At 38.2% G+C, this 22,707-nt stretch overlaps 1 protein-coding gene across 2 annotated transcripts in view; it reads right to left on the bottom strand.

The window, feature by feature from the left end:
* Positions 1-22,707, bottom strand: part of LOC136856229 (muscle, skeletal receptor tyrosine-protein kinase-like) — a 79,251-nt gene extending 56,544 nt beyond the window's left edge. For both annotated transcript variants that reach the window (XM_067133920.1, XM_067133921.1), the window contains exon 1: positions 22,539-22,707. The gene's annotated coding sequence lies outside the window, so the exon portion shown is untranslated. The remainder of the gene's footprint in view (positions 1-22,538) is intronic.

Raw genomic sequence — 22,707 nt, 5'->3', positions numbered from 1 at the left:
TTGTGTTATGCTGCCATTGCCTCTAGGGATCCGGTGCTCGTACTTCCAAAAGGTGATGGTTGCACACCAAACACCCAGGGAGGCCTGCATTCTGTTGTTCTGCCATTGCTTGAAGGGATCCGGTGCACATACTTCCAAGAGGTGATGGCTGCACACCAGAATGCTAGCCTTCCCGGGGTGGGGGGACACCCAGGGGGCCTTCATTCTGTTATGATGCCATTTACTCTTGGGATCCATGCACATACTTCCAAGAGGTGATGGCTGCACACCAGAATGCTAACCTCCCAGGGGTGGGGGGACACCCAGGGAGGCCTTCATTCTGTTATGATGCCATTGCCTCTTGGGATCCATGCACATACTTCCAAAGGTGATGGTTGCACACCAGAATGCTAACCTCCCAGGGGTGGGGGGACACCCAGGGAGGCCTGCATCCTGTAATGCTGCCATTGCCTCTTGGGATCCTGGTGCATGGGCTTCCAAAAGATGATGGTTTCACACTAGAATGCTAGCATTCATGGGCGGGGGGCCACCCACAAATGCTCTGCATTCTAGCATGCATACCAGAATTCTAACCTCCCAAGGGTGGGGGGACACCCAGGGAGGTCAGTATTTTGGTAAGTTACCATCACCTTAATGGGTCCCAGTGCAAGCCAGGATCCCCGTTCTGCTGCCATCACCTTAATGGGTCCCAGCGCAAGCCAGGATCCCTTTTCTGCATTCATGGCCTTCACAGAACACAGGCTCTCCTTTCTGCGGTCATTGCCTCTTTTTATACATCATACATGTCCTCAATGATGTCTTTGTATTTCTCTGTAACAATGTTCATTCTCACCTTGGCTGTTGGCGTGAGTTCTTGTCCATTGATGGTGAAATCTAAGGGCAGAATAGCCCACTTCTGTATCCTGTGCTGATTATTGTAAGCAGCTGCATTGACCTCATCAATGGCTTGTTGAATTGCCTGCATTACCTTCTCATCAGGGCCTTCCAAAATATCGTCGATGGTGTTTGCTGCAGATCCAACGTTTCGACACCATGCAATAGTGTTGGGAGCTAAATGCGGGAGTGGTAACCCACTAACGGGGTCGATCTCTGCTGCCATGGGAAGAAGCATCGACAGAAACTTCCTGTCGTCTCCGATAAGTACTGGGAAACTGACGCAGGGAAGTTTAGCCTTGACCTTGAGCTCTATGGGCTCTGGGGCTACGTTGTATCCCTGCGAAGTGATGATCAGGCGCTTCTGACGACCTGTGATGTGCAAATAGTTCCTGGTGTCGATCTTCCCGATATCACCTGTGTGGAGCCATCCTTCGTCATCTATTGTTTCGTTTGTTTCTTTCTCTTTATTCAGGTAGCCCATCGCTATGTTCCTTCCACTCAGCAGGATTTCTCCGTTGCCTTCGTCATCAGGATCAGCTATCTTTCCGTAAAATCCATCTCTCACCGCACCGCTTGCTCCTATCAAGAAGTCGTTCAGTATGCCGCAAGTGTGAGGGCCACAACTCTCCGACAGTCCGTAAGATTCTAAAACCGTAATGCCAAGACTGTGGAGAAATTGTGAAATTTCTACTGACAGACCGCTCGCACCAGAGAGGATAACTTGGCAATTCTGTAAGCCCAGCTTTGTCTTTACTTTCTGGAAGACCAACTTGTCAGCAAGAGAGTATCCAAATGGGTGTTTTTGGTTTCCAGACTGCTTCCTTTCCGAGTCTTCGGTGCCAATCTTACGAGCTAGGCCTACAATCTGCTTTTTTATCCAAGGTGCGCCGTCGATTTCCTTCTGCAAGGTCTCGTAGATCTTTTCCCAGCCTCTTGGAACCGTGAAGAAGAATGTTGGCTGGACGTCTTGGAGCGTCAACACTAAATTCATCCCTTGCATGATGGTTCTGTCCGCAAAGTAGACCTCGCCGCCGTACACCATGGAGCCGTACAGGTCGACTATCAAAGCGGCTATATGAGCAAGCGACAAGTAGCTGAGGACCCTCGTTGGCTTGATGCCTAAATAGTCGGCGTACACGGAGCACATCCACGTCAGGTTGTCGTGGTTGAGCATGACGCCTTTCGACACGCCGCTGGTACCCGAAGTGTATACGAGGGCACAGCACTGGTTGATTGCAATTTGGGCCAGCCGCTCATTCAGTTCTTCGTCCGACTCCTTCTCGCCGATGTCCAGGAGTTCCTGCCAGCTGTATACGTCCTCGTCGTCTGGTTCCCCGGAATACTGGATGATGACCAGCTTTTGCTTGAGCCGTCCTTGCACTTCCTTCATGATGGAGACCTCCCTCTGGCTCTCCACCACAAATATGTTGGCCTTGGCATCTCGCGCTATGTACTCGCAGGCGTCGATCTCGTTGGTGTGGTATATTCCAGCTGCAATGCCACCTGCGAAAATGGCTGCAAGATGGCCCATGAACCACCTTGGGTTGTTGTAGCCGAACATACACACTGAATGGAGTCTTTTCAGGCCGAGCTTGATGAAGGCCTTTGCCGCTGAGTTCACCTGCTGGTAGTACTGCCTGTAAGTGATTCCCTTCCACTCCCCTTCCTCCTTGTAATGGAGAGCGATCAGGTCTTGACATTCCTCCGCTCTTTGTCTGAAGAGGGTGGGCACGGAGACTGGCTGACGGGAAGCCACGCCTTCGTCTTCCATGGGGAGTTTTACTGCATTTCCTCTGTGGGCAGTTTTTACAACAGAAGTGTCTATTATTTGGTCAGGTCCGTTTCTCTCGCCACTATCCGCGCTCCAAACACTAGGGTTGGATATGCTTTCAATCTCCGTATTGTTTGAGACACTATCAGTCCTAGGTGCTTCCTTTGCTGTCCGGCCGTTTCTTAGCGTGCTCGAGATCCCATCAGTCCTTGGCGTGTCTAAAACTTTCTCGCTTTCGCGTGTGCTTGAGCCAGTATCGGTCCTGGACTCCTGCCAAACAGGGGTTTCCGCTTCTTTGTCTGTCATATAACTTTGCATCCTCTCCTGTAGCAGCTGGTTTACCCTCTTCATCAGATGTTCGATGACGCGTTCTTTCTGGTCCTCAGTCCTTTTGCTATGTGCCATTTGTCTTTCCATGATCAGTCCCATCTCCCTCTTCTCGTGCTCGAGTTTTTCGATGCGGCTTTTGAGAGTGCTGACCACTTGAGGGAGTTCTTGGCGTTCCTCCGAAGGCTCTTCCTTGGACGTGGTGGTTTGACGGCGTTCCAGCTGTTCCTTCAGATCCTCCTTCTCCCGCAGTGCTCGTCCTAGCTTCCTCTTCTGGGCGTGAACCATCTCGAAAAGGAACCTCCTCTTGAAGTCATCCAGCAAAGACGGCTCGGGGAAGTCGTCTGCCGCGGGGTCATTAACAAATTCGTCCAGCAGCTGCAAAAACTCGTCATCAGCAAGTGGGGAATGACGAGTTCCTCTGCAGGAACGATCCACGACCCTCTTCGTCAGACGCTCGACGTCCTCCGTCAGTTGGTGGATGAGTTCGTCCTTGTCCTTGGCAGATTCCAACAGACCAGCATTCTCGTCCTTCACGATTTGTAGTCGCTTCTCGTACTCAGAAACGACATTCTCGATCTTCCGTTCGTAAAGGTCCTTCAGGCCATTAGGTGGTACGTGTGGTGAAGTCTTCGGTTCCTGTCCTTCGGTCTTGGTAACTTTGGGGGTGTGGGTCCTTTGGTCAGGTTTCTTGTTTCCGTCCAACATAAGAAGTACATTCACTGCTACGAGTAGCAGGCCATAACAACAATAACCAGTATACTTGGAAAAGCATCCCTTTCCCAAGGCCAATAAGTTCTGCACAATAAAGTTCAGGCTTCGTGTCAACATTGTTGCCTGCTCGAATGAATCAGTCGAGACTATCTTTAGTTTTCGGAAAGGGCAAGCGGGTTCTCCGGGGCTCCCAGAATCCTCCTCCTGCCAGACCTCCTCGAGAGAATTTTTCCAACTCCTGCAGGATTCTGGAGAGACGCCCATTGGATTATCACGTCTTCTTGAAGTCTCCGCGAGTCCGGGATCTTCCGGAGCCGTCTTCTTCAGCTCCCAGCACCTGGAGGACTCCTGGAAGAGCGTCCATTGGATTATCACGGTTTCCTGAAGACTCCTTCAGCACCTAGCACCTTGAAGAAGGACTCGTGAGGGAGACGTTCTTCGGGTCCCAGGGAATCGAGTACAGTGGACCCTTGCAGTGTTGGAGAAAGGTGAACTGATTACTGAGAGAAACCGAAAAATTGAGCGTCGAAATATCTCAAATACCGCCCTCGGAAACTGAAATAATTTAACGGATGAATGCACGTGCAGGCAGAGGCGATATTTCTGTTATTTAATGTTTCTTTTAGGTCTTCAGTTTGAGCAGTCTTCAGTGAATGCTAGCCAAGCGTCAAGGCTGAAATGCGTATGTATGTACGTATGCATGTTTGTATGTATATACATATAATATATATATATATATATATATATATATATATATATATATATATATATATATATATATATATATATATATATATATATATATATATGTGTGTGTGTGTGTGTGTGTGTGTGTAGTATATATTTATAAAACATACATGAATACATACATTCATAAATAAATAAATAAATAGATAAATTATATATATATATATATATATATATATATATATATATATATATATATGTGTGTGTGTGTGTGTGTGTGTGTGTGTGTGTGTGTGTGAATCAAGTCTCTCTCTCTCTCTCTCTCAGTAACATCAGAGAGAGAGAGAGAGAGAGAGAGAGAGAGAGAGAGAGATCTGGGTCATTTTGCTGCATAAATAAAAAACAAATGTGTTCTTCACAAATCTGTGCATTGGAAGGTCAAATCTTTTCATGACCTCTCCTTTTTTTTTATCTTTATTTGACCCCTGTATACAGGGTCACAGCCAATTGTGACCTGTATGTGACCTCTTTGCCCACAGACACACCCTTAATTCTGACTTGTATGGGAATCCTTAGCATGCAAAATCACTTATATTCTTAATCATTTCAATTTCTATCACAAATCAAGACTTTTCTTTCAAAACAACTTTTGAAAACAACGAGGCAAAACAACATAATGGATTGCTTATGCTCTCTCTCTCTCTCTCTCTCTCTCTCTCTCTCTCTCTCTCTCTCTCTCTCTCAGCAACCTGTTTAACTCATGAGACCCAAAGTACTTCAAATTTATGGTCATTTTCAAAATAGTTAAAATACACCAAAATACAGTATCTTAGTGAAATATTTCAAAATACATTAATGCGCTGTGAATGAATAATGTAGGTGTACAGTTACAAAATGCGAGATTCTATTTGTTGAATATTTGATTGAGAAAAACGAATTTGATCCAAACTGGTCAATTATTTTATATCCATTGTGTCTTTCCCAACAGAGACTCAGTTTTGAAGTTTTGCTGTATCGTAAAAATGTAATGGAATCCTCGAATACACGCGTTGTTTTCCTGTTGTTTTTTTATAAATAGACGTTTCCTGAAAGCGTTACAGACACACACACACTTGCACACACACAAAAGCGTCTGTGTGTAGAGCGTAGATAAATCCACCAGACCGTTAAAGATAATAACAGGTATTTAATTCAGCCTCAAAAAGCTTCGCCTTTTACGTGGGCCATTTTTCGGGAGGGAGGGATGGGGGTGGGCCTGTTGTGTCATGAGAGGTTCAACAATATTTTGGACTATTTGCAGGACCGTACAGGCCTACAGATACAAGTACAGGACTCGTTCTTCGTCCAGATTCCTGGGAACTTTTTTTTTACTCAGCCCAGTCGCGAGAAAACGAATTACCTGATTGTCTTTTGTTTGTGACGGCCATTTTGGTCTTATTATTACTAAAGCGTGTCTGATTCCTGTCTAATACAGGACTTGCTTACCTGAAAAGTAATCTGTTTATTTTAGAACACTTTGTGTTTACGTAATCATTTAGAACTTAGCTTATAATCGTACATTCCAACATTACATGAGACAAGATTTGTGTCCTTCCAGAAACACCTAATAGTGTCACAATCTTATTTTGAGGCGATTCACAGGAATAATGATAAGTTAAATACTTCCCTCGTCTGTTTTGTAATGGTCTGTATTTACAGAACCACTTTCTGTAAACTGTAAAAAGAGAAATCTGATAATTATAGGCAATAGTGGTGGTTGGTCTAGGCCTATGGTACCTACAGAGAAACAATTGATAATGACAAAACCTTTATTTTTGACGATTCACAAGAATAATGACAAAGTAAATCATTCTTTATCAATTTTGTGAAATATTTCGTTTACAGAACCACTTTCTGTAAATTGTAAACAGAAAGATCTGATAATTATAGGAAATAGTGACGGTTGGTATAGGCCTATGCAACGGCCCCCCTCAGATTCGTCCTGAGTATCTGTTTACTTCAGTCCCGTTTTGGTCCCAAAGTTCTGCAGAAAGAAGCAAGATGGAGAAGAGGCCGAGATGCACAGAGCAGTGTTTACACACTGGATAAAACTTACTAGACAAACTTTATTCAGTGGGAACTGCTGACCTATAAATCCGAAGAGAATTATCTAAAATGTTCAGAGTTCTGTCTGCCATATTCCCCGACGCCATATTCAGGACGTCGGAAACTGTGACAGAGAGAAACGACAATGGCCTTTTATGCATATTAGTTCCGCGCTGACACGAACTGTTCTGTCGTGATGAAGTGCACAAATGGCTCCTCTTTCGTGATTCGTGATTCGTGTTGAGCTGAATCACGTGGAAGTAAAGAGATGTTCAAAAGATATTTGATGAACACGGACGTGATACGGTGGAGGGAGGCCAGGATTCTTTTGTTTATATTTCTTGCAATTTCTTCTCTGCTTCAGTGTTTGATGTCAAAATATTTGAGCTTTTATTTCGTATAGAAAGGAAAGTGGGAATGGGTGCTATCTTTGCCTGGACAGAGAAAGTTGCTATCTTTTCCTGGACAGAGGAGAAAGTGGGTGCTATCTTTTCCTGGACAGAGGAGAAAGTGGGTGCTATCTTTGCCTGGACAGAGGAGAAAGTGGGTGCTATCTTTTCCTGGACAGAGGAGAAAGTGGGTGCTATCTACTAGATATAGGGGAAAGTATGCGCTTTCTGTTACTGGACAAAATTAAAAATGGGTACTTTCTTTTCCTGGACACAGGAGAAAGTGGGTGCTACCTTTTCCAGGATATAAAGGAAAGTAGACCCTTTCTTTTGCTAGGGACACATGCAAAACCTTTCCTTTCACCAGGGACGTGTGTAATGCTGTATGGAAGAAAAGGGGGCCCTTAGCTCTTTCCAAACACAAGTAAACACCCTTTAAACACACCAAAGGGAGGACAGGTTTTCCCAGGGACATGTTACAAAGGGGATGCTTAGGTTTTCCAGGCTCATTTACAAATGAGGACCTCAGCTTTCCAGAAAACAATTATCACCCTGGAAAAGGGAAACTATATTTTTTTGGGCCCACCAGGGAACTTGGTTTTAAGGGACTGCTGTAAGGGGATACTCACCTTTTCCCAGTTACAAAGGGGCCAGGTGGTGTGAGACCCCCCAAATATATTAGGAGTTGGTGTAGGAAGGAAACAGGTTTTCAATAAGGTAATACTTGTCTTTATTGATCTATCTGCTTGAATAGAAGAGTATAGGCAATTAGAATTTCTTCAAAATATTCCCAATACCATGAAATATCCCAATACTGGGTATTAATTCAGAGTACACATTGACTCCTCCCTACCAAATTGCAAGAGAGCGAGACATTGCAACAATTCTTCCACGATCTGCAATGGAAGTTCTGCTATGTACCATATACCTGACAAATTCTTCAGGCTCACAGGAGACTGAATTCACGAAAGGCCATCTCTTCTTTAAAAGGATTTCGAGGCAGAAATGAGTGACTGTATCTATAAATACAGCTGAATTCTGAATCCTGTAAGTCCAGACATATTTGTAGATCCTTGTAGATCTCTATAGGTCCCTATAGACCCAGCCCATTTGCAGATCTTTCAGGCCCTGGCCTGAAATATGGGCTGAAGTCATGAAAAGCAAAAGGTCATTTCACCAAAACCACGACAAGACAAAGGTCGTGAACTCTGAACGTTGACCCCTGACCTTATCCCATTTTCCATTGGAAGGATTTGGAGAGTCAGGTTGAATTCAATAACGAGACGGTTTCACCCACTTTTTCCCCACGCTGAGAACGAACCCGTGCACATCACAGCCACAACCAGGAAAGGAGACCTCGTTGTGTGACACAGAGCGGGAAAAAGTAAACGCATTCTCACGAACTCTGACGGGAAATAAGTGGAAACGTGTTGTAAGAGAGGAATAAATATTCGCGAATATTTATATTCGCGTTTCTTCAACGCGAAGTTTATGTTGTACCCGGAGGGAATGTTTGCCAGGAAATCTTGCAGATATTCTTTTTATCGTGTTTATTATGTCTCCTGCGTATTGTAATCTCTTTATTCTTCTTTAACTCTTTACAGAAAGACACACTTCTCTTTCCTACCAACTCTTCAGCTATCTATCTTACTTTTTATCTATCTTACTTTTTATCTATGACCTTTCTTATTATTCCGTCTATCTCACCTTTTTCTTTATAACGTCCTGTTATTATCTTGTAATTCTGCGTCTTTCCTCACTATTCCTTTCCTCTCATTTCCGTTATTTGCCTCTTTTTCTTAATTACATCATTATCACTCATTTCTCACACTTATAGATGCCATATTGGTACAAAATATTGATTAATATGTTTATGGGAGTTGCAAGACATTGCATCATTCCTCATAAAAAGGAATAAACTGAAAGTTTGTGACTAAATGTGAGAAAGTAAATAGGAAAGAAGAAAGTGAAGTAAACGGAGCCATGTGTCGATGGAGTGAGTACTTAGAAAATTTTTCAGATTTGGAAAGAAAAAATAGAAATTTATTTAAATAATGCTCAATTTACTGACTCTGTGGAGGTGTAAGGAAGCTAATTAATGTTCTCAAGAATGGAAAAACGCCTGAACCCGATGGAAAAGTGTGATCAAATGGCTGGCCAGGATGTGTAAGGTCTATCTACATGAAGGAAAGATTCCCAAAGACTGGGTGAGGGATAATTATCCATTTGCAGAAAGGTCAAGGTGAGAGAGAGGTGAGTGGCTGGTTTGGTGTCAAAGTGTGCGTGAGACAGTGATGCAGTGAAAGAGTGTTCAATGGAAATAGTAAGGAGAAACTGCAGGAACTTGCAAAAGAGTTGCAAGTGTTTTCAAGAAGGGAAAGTTGAAAAGTGACTGACAACATGGCAGAGATTATGAGAGCAACTGAATAAGTGTTAGGAAGTGGTTTAGCCATGTGGAGAGAATGGGGAATCAGCCGGCAAAGAAGGAGAGAGAGAGAGAGAGAGAGAGAGAGAGAGAGAGAGAGAGAGAGAGAGAGAGAGAGAGAGAGAGAGAGAGGTTTGAATAAGTCTGTTTACAAACCAGTGATTCTCAACATGGAAAAGGCACGTTCCTCCTCTCCTTGAGGTTAAACCTGTTTAAGACACTTGAATGTTTCACCTTCCTCTCTCTCTCTCTCTCTCTCTCTCTCTCTCTCTCTCTCTCTCTCTCTCTGAAAACTCTTGAATGTTTTTGCGTCTCTGAACATAAATGCGTTTCTGGGCCCACCGTTAATATTTGAACATTAAAGATGGGAGATCAGAGTTACTCACGGCACCTCTTATCTTTATTTGACCTTTTCGTATATAAGGTCACATTCGGTTGTGACCTATATGTGACCTCTTTGCCTACAGACACACCCTAAACTCTGACCTGTCCCTGACCCCGTAGCATGCAAAATCACTTATGTTATTAATATCAATTTCTATTATAAATCAAGACGTTTCTTTAAAATTCTCTCTCTCTCTCTCTCTCTCTCTCTCTCTCTCTCTCTCTCTCTCTCTCTCTCTCTCTCTCTCTCTCTCTCTCAGCAATTCTGTTTAACATATGACAACCAAACAAATGTCAAATTTATGGTCTTCCTTTTCATAATAGCAAAAATAAATCAAAATACAGTAATGCAGTAAAATACATTAAGATACATCGATGTATTATGAATGAAGAATGTAAACATATAGTTACAAAATCCAGTATTGTATTTGTTGAATATTTTACTCAGAAAAACAAGATTTGATCAAAACTGGTCAACTATTTTATATCTATTTTTTCATGTCCCGTAGAGACTCCTTCCAGTAATGGAATTCTCCAGTACACTTATTGTTTTACTTCTTTATATATGTATACGTTTCCTGAAAGCGTTACAGACACACTCACACAGACACAAAAGAATCTGTGTAAACAGCGCTGCAATACGTATGTCTCCCCCTTAAACACGGGTTCGATCTCAGCGTGGGAAAGAAGGAAAAGAACCGTCTCTTTATCGAATTCCATCTCCTGACTCTCCAAATTCTCCCTGTGGAAAATGGGATAAGGTCAGAAGTCAAAGTTCAGAGTCCACGACCTTTGTATTGTAGTTTTAGTGAATATGACCACTTGCTTATCACACATTTCAGCCCATATTTCAGGCCAAAGCCTGGAAGATCTGCAAATGGGCTGGATCTACAGGGACCTACAGGTATGTCTGGACTTTACAGGATTCAGAATTCAGCTGTATTTATAGATACAATCCTTCATTTCTGCCTCGGAATCCTTTTTGAGAAGAGATGGCCTTTGGTGAATTCAGTCTCCTGTGAGTCTGAAGAAGTTGTCAGGTATCCGGTAGACAGCAGAACACCCATTGCAAATCGTGGAAGAATTGTTGCAATGTTTTGCTTTCTTGCAGTCTGGTAGGGAGGAGTCATTGTGTACCCTGAATTAATGCCCAGTGTTGGGGTATTTTTGGGTACTGGGAATATTTTGAAGAAATTCTAATAGCCTAAGCTCTACTATTCAAGCAGACAGATTAATAAAGATAAGAATTACCTTATTGAAAACCTGTTTCCTTCCTACACTAACTCATAATATATTGGGGGGGTCTCACCCCGACATGGCCCCCTTGTATCTGGGAAAAGGTGAGTGTCCCCTTTCATCAGTGTTTCCTTAAAACCAAGGTCACCTTTTTTCTGTGTTCCCCTGGTGGCCTAAAAATAGTTCCCATTTTCCAGGGTGATAATTGTGTTTTCTGGAAAGCTTGAGGTCCTCTTTTTGTAAATGAGCCTGGAAAAGCTAAGCATCCCCTTTGTGACATGTCCCTGAGAAAACCTGTCCTCCATTTGGTATGTTGAAAGGGTGTTTACTTGTGTTTAGAAAGCGCTAAGGGCCCCCTTTTTCGTCCATTTACTAAGAGAAGTCAGTCACTGCCCTGTCACTGAAATCCCCTTTTGTGTCACTGGAAGAAAGGTTCCTGGTTTGTACAGCATTACACACGACCCTGGTGAAATGGAAGGGTCTACTTTCTTTTATATCCAGGGAAAGAAAGCACCCACTTTCTCCTGTATCCAGGCAAAGAAAGCATCCACTTTCTCCTGTGTCCAGGCAAAGAAAACACCCACTTTCTCCTGCATCCATGAAAAGATACAACCCACTTTCTCCTGTATTCAGAAAAAAGAAAGCACCAACTTTCTACCATCCACCTTTCCTTTCTATATGAAATGAAAGCTCAATTATCATTTGACATCAAACAGGAAGGCTCCCATTCTGGTGTGTAACCATCCCCTGGTGGAAGCCAGGGCACAGGACCCCCTGAGGCAATGGCAGCATAACAGCCTTTCCAGCCCTTTCAATATTATGAAAATAAAAAACCCTAAGTTATTTCTAAGATCTGTTGAATTCGATATAAAAATATTTTAAATATATATATATATAGATTTATAGATTTATAGATAGATGGATAAGACAGAAAAATAAACAGAGGACCATGGAATTATTCCGCCCAGAATTTCGTACCTAAATACAGCCATTTGTAACCGCCCACTGTATCTCTTAAGCCTGTAAGCTTTTTGTACTCTTTTTGTAACCACAATGGCAGTCATTCCCATATGCTAATTGCTGCTGCCAATGACGAGACACCAAAATGTATTCAGGATTTTTTTCCCACGAATTTCCGACTGGCGTCGACGTGTGAATCCATTTCTGGATGAAATTATTTCCATGATTTGATCTGGCAACCATTTTGGTTGTTTTAATAATAATAATAATAACAATAATGATTATTATTATTATATTATTATTATTATTATTATTTATTATTCTCAATTGAGGGTTTTTCAAATTTCCTTTTATCTTACTTCCAGAGAGAAGAAGAAATGAGAGGGAACCAGTAATAGACAAATGATAGACAGAGAAAGAGAGCGAGAGAGGAAGTGTTATGATTGGCGCGAGAGTAATCCAAAGGCAATCATAACAAAACTGCCTAACCGTCTCGCCTGTGAGCTGACCTTTCAACTTTTGCCGGAACCTGAAGACTTCCTGTGACATCATTAGTCCCACCCACGAAGGAGGGATTAAGTCAATTAATCACACCCGAAGGGACGTAATAGATAATCCCCAACCACTAAAGGACGACTACAAGGCGGAACAGAAGCGATGGTCCGCCTACCTTGGGATGGACATTTTATTTGAAGAACCTTCAAAAAGCAAGTTTGAAGGGAGATAAAGGCAGATAGAACGGATAGAAGATAGAAGGGAGAGAAGCAGAGAGAGAAAGAAGATTCAAGAACATTAGTGGAGTGAGGTCGAGAGCCCCACCAGTTCTGGGTTAAGAACATTCAAGAAAGGCTCGTACTTCGATTCTTAGTCGTAGTACTTAACTTGTATATATATTTAACTTGTATATATGCAGTTATTTTATTAGTGTGTTAATGAAGTAAGAAAAACTGCACTGTCTTTTCCTAATAAGCTTCCTGGGACTCTAACAATTAGCTAGAAATGACAAAGCAATTATAAAAGAAATGAAGAAAAGAACACCACGACATTTGGTGGTAACATCATTACGTTAACATGATTACCATTAGTATATTAACATTATGAGAGAGAGAGAGAGAGAGAGAGAGAGAGAGAGAGAGAGAGAGAAACTTTCCAAGGCAAAAGCTCCCATCTCGTTTGTTTACAAAAGTAACGTCACAAAGATCATCATCTTCTTCTTCTCTATTATTTAATGGGGGGAAAATGAGGCCTCAAGATGCAGAGAAACTCTACGGGAACTCCTCTCCAGGTTTCAGTATTCTTCCCCAAATTGGTTTTCTGCTAAAAATTGTTTTCCCTTTTTTGTAATTTTTAATGAAATTTTGATAATATTGAAAGGGCTGGAGAGGCAGGATGCAGATGCAGGACACATACACACACACACACTCGAATTTCAATTTCATAATCTTTCTATATTTAATAAACTATATTTTTCATTTTTTAATTTTTATATTTTCAATTTTATCACCGAAATATTTAATATTTTGAAGATTATTTTTTCGAGCTTCTGAAAGAAATGAAAAAATATATTGTAGGAATATTTTATTTTCATTTTAATTATTAATTTTTTTTGAGAACACGTGATGTTGTGGAAAAAATAGATTAAAATTCGGCTATTATGAAAGATATTAAAAGCCCATAATATCAGCAGGTACACAAAATGGCTGATAAACATGAAAGTACTTTGTTTTATCAATTTTTCTTATATACTTTTATAAAAATTTCTTTTTACTCTACGGCATTTGAAAAAAAAAACTTCAATAGACATTTTCCCCAGCCAGGAAAACCTTTGCATAAACAGGGACACAAAAAAATAATGTTTTTAAAGAAAAATAAAAATAAGTGGGACTTAGGAGTTGAAATGGCGTGTGAGGAAAAAATAAAGCAAAATAAAAATAAAATAAATAAAATAAAATTAAATATTGTTCTATTATAAATTCTAATGTGTTTTTGGTAATAAGCTTTACTGGTCCCTTCCAAGTTGAACTTTCAAATATTTTCAAGTCATTAATTTCCTTGTGATTTATATATTTCTCTTTTGTGTGTGTCACGGTTCAGTCCTGAGAGATGAATTGATATATAATCCATCCCAGGAACCAGGTTGTTTTTGCTGATATTATTATTATTATTATTATTATTATTATTATTATTATTATTATTATTATTATTATTATTACCAACAAAAGGTTGGACTATTTATAAGCTTCTCTTGACCATTTATTGTTGCTATTATCAAGACTCTCTCTCAGTCTCTCTCTCTCTCTCTCTCTCTCTGTGTTGATAAGCGACAATTTATTCATAGCGCAATGTTGGGTGCAATATGATGAATCATTATGACAAATAACTGATTTGAACGAGGCTATATCAACCTCTCTCTCTCTCTCTCTCTCTCTCTCTCTCTCTCTCTCTCTCTCTCTCTCTCTCTCTCATTTGGAGACAAATAGTTTCCCACAAATTATGAGGTTTCATAATATGGTGATGTTGACTGATGTTGTTGATGTTGGTTGCATAATAATGATGCCTGAGAGAGAGAGAGAGAGAGAGAGAGAGAGAGAGAGAGAGAGAGAGAGAGAGAGAGAGAGAGAGGTCCTTCTGAAGTATAACCAAGAAAAGTATAAGTAAAGATTATAGCCAGGGATATATCGCTTCTTATATACCAAAATGAAAAGATAGAAAATCTTGGAGTAATATAACCAATTAAAAGCACATATAACCCCTCGAGGTATACCAAGGGAGAGGGATATATATATCCCTTGTAGTATAACCTTCCAATAATATATATTATATTCCCCAGAGAATAACCAAAGAATAGAGAATATATCCCTTATAGTATAACCTAATATTGACGCCATTGTAAAGATAAATGAATCGTGTAATTCTGATAAGTCTGGTGCCAGTGACTCACTCTCTCTCTCTCTCTCTCTCTCTCTCTCTCTCTCTCTCTCTCTCTCTCTCTCTCTCTCTCTCAAAGCAAGAGATAATAATATATTCTTATTTCTTATGCCTGAAGTGTTTAAGAAGACTTCCTATATTCACGGGAAAACGAAGTTTTCTCTCTCCCAAAAAATTACTGACCATTGTCTGGACGAAAATGTTGGGCCAAAACGATTCACCCTGAATCTGTTAAGCCTTCTTCTTCTTCTTCTTCTTCTTCTTCTTCTTCTTCTTCTTCTTCTTCTTCTTCTTCTTCTTCTTCTTCTTTAAAGAGTAAAGTGAGAGCGAAACCACCTGGCCATAATGTTGGAACCCGTGATCCAATATTAGAGAGCAAATTCCACCTTTCTTTTCGTGGGATATTTTGAGGCGGTTTCTGGGCATTGCATTGTGGGAGAAAGGGAATATTACTTTCTTTACTTTACTTTCTATATTGCTTTCTGAAGGGGATTCTCAGTTGAATTTAATGCCGTTGCTTTCGAATGTTCAATATTTTTAAAATATAACATCCTAAATTCATTTTTGGAATGACATTAAACAGAGATATAAGTTTGTTTACTTGTTTTTAGAAGTATATGTAACTCTGTCTCGAATTAGGGTTACGTCTGTATGAAACTGTATTGTTTCTCTTCATTTTTAAAGGATATAATTTGATTATTGGAACTCTGAGATTACATTTTCACGAAAATGTAATTTCTATAGGTAATTACATTGGATATATATATATATATATATATATATATATATATATATATATATATATATATATATATATATATATATATATATATATATATATATATATATATATATATATTCCTTTATCTATACCTTCAATTAATGGAAAGCTTCCTAATCATGAGTGCTTTGCCCAGCAAGAAATTGCAGAATTTGTTGCAAAAAGTATAATTAGAGATTAAACAGAATTCATTTGTGCAATCAGGGAATGAAAGAGGAAATAGAATTGAATGGAAAAATTATAATTGTTGGAGAACTTTGCAATTAGTGAAGGAATTAAAAGTGGGGAGAAATATCTAATGTATGTGTTAGGAATAATGATAAAGGTATTATTATTATTATTATTATTATTATTATTATTATTATTATTATTATTATTATTATTATTATTATTTTATTTGAAAAGAAACCTTTCCTGTTTTCCAACGAGGAATTTTGGGATGAAGGCGCAAGCCTTACACCCTGTTCCATTAATGTTTTTTTAATATATATTGTATACCTATATTATATATATATAATTTATATTTTATGTATATAATATAGACATGTATATGTATATGTATGAAGCAATAAACTCTGCAGACATGAAAAATCATTCCAAAAACTGAACAGCCACGTACGTGCAAACAAACAAACAAACACCAACACAAACCACCCAAAAATGGAAAACATCTGCATAACGGGATGTCCGGGCATGGGGGGAGGGGGACGAGGGGGGGTGTGGTTGAACCAACCTCAACCCAAATATGTCTCCCTCTCGTAAAGACGGACATAAAGCACTTTTATGTCTGAGTAACACAATTTGGGGGCCGGGTCCTCCCACGGAATGGCCGAGCTAAATAAATCTTCATTTGGTGAAAACCTTCATTCTTATTTCTGTTTATGGGAACCCTCTCAGTTTTAAAGTATATATACATACATACATACATACATACATAATATATATATATATTTATTTATTACAAAAAACATTAATGGAACAGGGTGTAAGGCTTGCACTTTCATCCCAAAATTCCTCGTGAAAACTAGGAAAGGTTTCTTTTCAAATAATAATAATAATAATAATAATAATAATAATAATAATAATAATAATAATAATAATAATAATAATAATAATATTCCTAACACATACATTAGATATTTCTCCCCCACTCTTAATTCCTTCACTAATTGCAAAGTTCTCCAGCAATTATTATTTTTTCATTATATTCCATTTCCACTTTCAATCCCTGATTGCAGAAATGAATTCTGTTTAATCTCTAATTATACTTTTTGCAACAAATTCTGCAATGTCTTTCTGGGCAAAGCACTCATGATTAGGGAAGCTTTCCATTAATTGAAGTTATAGATACAGGAATCTTTATATTTATATATATATATATATATATATATATATATATATATATATATATATATATATATATATATATATATATATATATATTATCTCAAATGTAGTGATCTATAGAAATTACATTTTCGTGAAAATGTAATCTCAGAGTTCCAATAATGGAGTATATCCGTTAAAAATTAAGATAAACAATACAATTTCATACAGACGTAACCCCTAATTCGAGACAGACTTACATATACTTCTAAAAACAAGTAAACAAACTTATATCTCTGATTAATGTCATTCCAAAAATGAATTTAAGATGTCATATTTTAAAAATATTGAATATTCGAAAGCACCGACATTAAATTCAACTGAGAATCCCCTTCAGAAAGCAATATAGAAAGTAAAGAAAGTAATATTCCCTTTCTCCCACAATGCAATGCCCAGAAACCGCCTCAAAATATCCCACGAAAAGAAAGGTGGAATTTGCTCTCTAATATTGGATCACGGGTTCCAACATTATGGCCAGGTGGTTTCGCTCTCACTTTACTCTTTAAAGAAGAAGAAGAAGAAGATGAAGAAGAAGAAGAAGAAGAAGAAGAAGAAGAAGAAGAAGAAGAAGAAGAAGAAGAAGAAGAAGGCTTAACAGATTCAGGGTGAATCGTTTTGGCCCAACATTTTCGTGCAAACAAGGGTCAGTAATTTTTTGGGAGAGAGAAAACTGTTCGTTTTCCCGTGAATATAGGAAGCCTTCTTAAACGCTTCAGGCATAAGAAATAAGAATATATTATTATCTCTTGCTTTGAGAGAGAGAGAGAGAGAGAGAGAGAGAGAGAGAGAGAGAGAGAGAGAGAGAGAGAGAGAGAGTGTCACTGGCACCAGACTCATCAGAATTACACGATGCATTTATCCTTACAATGGCGTCAATATTAGGTTATACTATAAGGGATATAATCTCTATTCTTTGGTTATACTCTGGGGAATATAATATATATTATTGGAAGGTTATACTACAAGGGATATATCCCTCTCCCTTGGCTATACCTCGAGGGGTTATATGTGCTTTTAATTGGTTATATTACATTAGTTATATCTCTATTACTCCAAGATTTTCTATCCTTTCATTTTGGTATATAAGAAGCGATATATCCCTGGCTATAATCTTTACGTATACTTTTTCTTGGTTATATTCAGAAGGACCTCTCTCTCTCTCTCTCTCTCTCTCTCTCTCTCTCTCTCTCTCTCTCTCTCTCTCTCTCCCCCAACGCAGGCATCATCATTATGCAACCAACATCGACAACATCAGTCAACATCACCATATTATGAAACCTCATAATTTGTGGGAAACTATTTGTCTCCAAATGAGAGAGAGAGAGAGAGAGAGAGAGAGAGAGAGAGAGAGAGAGAGAGAGAGAGAGAGAGAGAGAGAGGTTGATATAGCCTCGTTCAAATCAGTTATTTGTCATAATGATTCATCATATTGCACCCAGCATTGCGCTATGAATAATTTGTCACTTATCAACACAAAGAGAGAGAGAGAGAGAGAGAGAGAGAGAGAGAGAGAGAGAGAGAGAGACCTATTTAATAATAGCAACAATAAATGGTCAAGAGAAGCTTATAAATAGTCAAGCTTTTGTTGGTAATAATAATAATAATAATAATAATAATAATAATAATAATAATAATAATAATAATAATAATAATAATAATATCAGCAAAACAACCTGGTTCCTGGGATGGATTATATATCAATTCATCTCTCAGGCCTGAACCGTGACACACACACAAAAAAGAAATATATAAATCACAAGGAAATTAATGACTTGAAAATTTTTGAAAGTTCAACTTGGAAGGGACCAGTAAAGCTTATTACCAAAAACACATTAGAATTTATAATAGAACAATATTTTATTTTATTTTATTTATTTTATTTTTATTTTATTTTTTTTTTCCTCACACGCCATTTCAACTCTAAGTCCCACTTTTTAAAATTTTTCTTTAAAAACATTATTTTTTTGTGATCCTGTTTATGCAAAGGTTTTCCTGGCTGGGGAAAATGTCTATTGAAGTTTTTTTTTTTCAAATGCCGTAGAGTAAAAAGAAATTTAAAAAAGAGTATATAAGAAAAATTGATAAAACAAAGTACTTTCATGTTTATCAGCCATTTTGTGTACCTGCTGATATTATGGGCTTTTAATATCTTTCATAATAGCCGAATTTTAATCTTTTTTTCCCACAACGTCACGTGTTCACACAAAAATATAATAATTAAAATGAAAATAAAATATTCCTACAATATTTTTTCCGTTTCGTTCAGAAGCTCGGAAAAATAATCTTGAAAATATTAAATATTTCGGTGATAAAACTGAGAATATAAAAATGAAAAAATGAAAAATATAGTTTATTAAATTAGAAAGATTATGAAATTGAAATTCGAGTTTGTGATTGTGTGTGTATGTGTGTGTGTGTTATGCAATTACACCCTGCCTCTCCAGCCCTTCCAGTATTATCAAAATTTCATTATAAATTACAAAAAAGGGAAAAGAATTTTTAGCAGAAAACCAATTTGGGGAAGAAGACTGAAACCTGGAGAGGAGTTCCCGTAGAGTTTCTCTGCATCTTGAGGCCTCATTTCCCCCCATTAAATAATAGAGAAGAAGAAGATGATGATCTTTGTGACGTCACTTTTGTAAACAAACGAGATGGGAGCTTTTGCCTTGGAAAGTTTCTCTCTCTAAATTTAATATACTAATGGTAATCATTTTAATGTCTATAATGGTAATATATTATAATGATAATATATTTATGGTGGGCTAAATAACCTTTTTTAGATTCGGATGCAAAAAAAATTCAAGAGTTTCTGTACTTTATTATTATTATTATATTATTATTATTATTATTATTATTATTATTATTATCATTATTATTATTATTATTATTATTATTGAAATCACCAAAATGACCGCCAGATCAAATCGTGGAAAGCATTTCATCCGGAAATGAATTCACGCGTCGACGCCAGTCGGAAATTCGTGGGGGAAAAAAAAAAAATCCGGAATACATATTGGTGTCTCGTCGTTGGCAGCAGCAATTAGCATATGGGAATGACTGCCACTGTGGTTACAAAAAGAGTACAAAAAGCTTACAGGCTTAAGGGATACAGTGGGCGGTTCAAATGGCTGTATTTATGTATGAATCTCTGGGCGGAATAATTACACGGCCCCCTGGACAGGAATTCGGAGCGCCCGAAAAATGGACGCCCACTTGGGCGCGGAATTTGGAATGGAAATGTCTATCTGTCTATTTATCTTTATTTATTATCCATTTATTTATCTAGCGGTCTATCTGTATGTATATAATAATAATAAAAATAATAATAATAATAATAATAATAATTATTATTATTATTATTATTATTATTATTTTATTCCTCCTCTGAGTTCGTTCCTTCTCTCTCTCTCTCTCTCTCTCTCTCGAGCCTTTTAGAATGTCTAGAAGCTTTGTAGAGCTCTGTAGAGCATCTTGTTCTTTTTTAGAGCTTCTTAAGAGCTTCGTAGATATTTTTAGAGCTGAAAGTAGTCTCTTTGAGCTTCGTAGAGCTTTTTAGAGCTGAAAATAGCCTCGTGAGCTTTGCAGAGCTCCTTAAAGCTTAAACGAGCATCTTTGAGCTTCGTAGAGCTTTTTGAAGCTTGAAGGAGCATCTTTGAGCTTCGTAGAGCTTTTTAGAGTTTAAATGAGCATCTTTTGAGTTTCGTAGAGCTTTATAGAGCTCTAAGATCTTCTCTAAGCTTTACAGATCTCCGTAGAGCTTCTTAGAATATGCAGAACCTTCTCAGAGCTTTGTAGAGCTTCTCACAAGACCTGAAAGCTTCTTAGAGCTTCCCAGAGCTTTACCAATCTTGTCCCTCGTCCCCCATCTTTATTATCAAGTAATGTTTTCCCTAATTCTCTTTCCGTCCCGTCACAATGGCTTCATTTATTGAAGGGTTTCCTCCCCCACACTATTTGATGATTTTATGTCTGTTGTTAAAGAGAGAGAGAGAGAGAGAGAGAGAGAGAGAGAGAGAGAGAGAGAGAGAGAGAGAAACAAGCTTGTCACAAACCTTTGAAAATCACATTTGAAAATTCCCACTTTTTTTTTTTTAAATTTCCCACTTTTTTTAACATAGGCAGTGCCAAGATGAGGTTGGTAACTGCCCTCTTTCCATAACTGAAATAAGACCAAAATGGTGCATGTAGGAAAAAGTTACACTAAGTGGTAAAAATAATTGCCTTAATTAGATCATATTTTCCAGAATGATTAATAAACAAGAATATAAACTTTAAGATGGAAAATTACATTAAATGTAATTATCAATTATGACCAAAGCATCTGCAATCAATGAAAATTTAAAATAAAAATTTTCAAAAATAATTTCAAAATCATTCAGTGATTCCACACCTGGATAATTGATATAATTAACCTGGCTAATGACCTCCTAATGACCTCATTAGCTTCCTGAGGCTACAGAAATTGGGGCTGTTTTCAATTAACCAAATATCGGTTAATTTCTGGTTAATAATTGCTTAACCACAAACAGAAAGACAAAGTCCAATTATATAACTGAGAAGAAATCTTATTTCGGTTATGGAAAGAGGATAGTTACCTTCCTCATCCAGGCACTTGGTTAAATAGAAAATATGAGTTTTTAAGTGTGAATTTTTAAGTCTGTTAGACAAGATGGTTCTCTCTCTCTCTCTCTCTCTCTCTCTCTCTCTCTCTCTCTCTCTCTCTCTCTCTCTCACGAGAGTCTTTATTGCCCGGCAGAGGAACTGAGAGAATGTGAACAGTCCTGCAGACTGTATTAATCAAGCCGTTTGCTTGCTTAGCATTGCAGTGGGTTCTTGCAACCTGCCTCATTCTGCGCTGTGCTTCGGTAGTGCTTGTTTGTGTGTATATATGTGTGTGTTTTATATATATATATATATATATATATATATATGTGTGTGTGTGTGTGTGTGTGTGTGTGTGTGTGTGTGCGTGTGTATGTATGTATTTATATGTATATATGCTTGTTTCTATAAATACATTGTATAGATATATTATATATATATATACACATATATACATTATGGATCAACTTATACAGAGAGAGAGAGAGAGAGAGAGAGAGAGAGAGAGAGAGAGAGAGAGAGAGAGAGAGAACAGTTATACTTACATATATAATTTCAGACCTTTGATTACATTAGTACAGATATACATGCACATGCATACATTTAAACACCCAATTGCATACATATACAACTTAATAATAAAGTTTACCATTGCACATAAACAAATAAATCTTTAATGGCGTATATAGATTTATATAGATTGTGTTATTTGATAGAATTAATCCATTTATTTACCTGACAACCTAACAAGCAAATTTAGCTGAAAGCAGGTCGTGGAAACAGAGGTACTGAGAAAAAGCAGAGTGGGATGGTCTGTTCCCGTGGAGAGAATGGGAGTTCTAGCTTAAAAAAAAGTGGATGTTTAGTGAGTAAAAGATTTGTATATTATAAAGACACTGTATGGGTCCATCTAAGATATATAAATTAAAATATTTAAGCTCATATATCAAGATAATTTTAAAAACAGTTAAACCAACATACAATTACCTTGTTAAACCATAAACCAATCGGCAGAAGATCCTCCGGTTTAATTACATAAACCAACGAATATTTCACTCGACGTTAAACCCAGAATCCACTGGAGAGAGAAAGAGGGAGAGAGAGAAAGAGCGGGAGGGAGAGAGAGAGCGAGATCGACGCGTCTTCTCACTTCCAC

Source organism: Macrobrachium rosenbergii, chromosome 35, assembly GCF_040412425.1.
Source record: "Macrobrachium rosenbergii isolate ZJJX-2024 chromosome 35, ASM4041242v1, whole genome shotgun sequence".
Taxonomy (NCBI): Eukaryota; Metazoa; Arthropoda; class Malacostraca; order Decapoda; family Palaemonidae; genus Macrobrachium; species Macrobrachium rosenbergii.
This window is presented reverse-complemented; position numbering and strand designations above follow the sequence as displayed.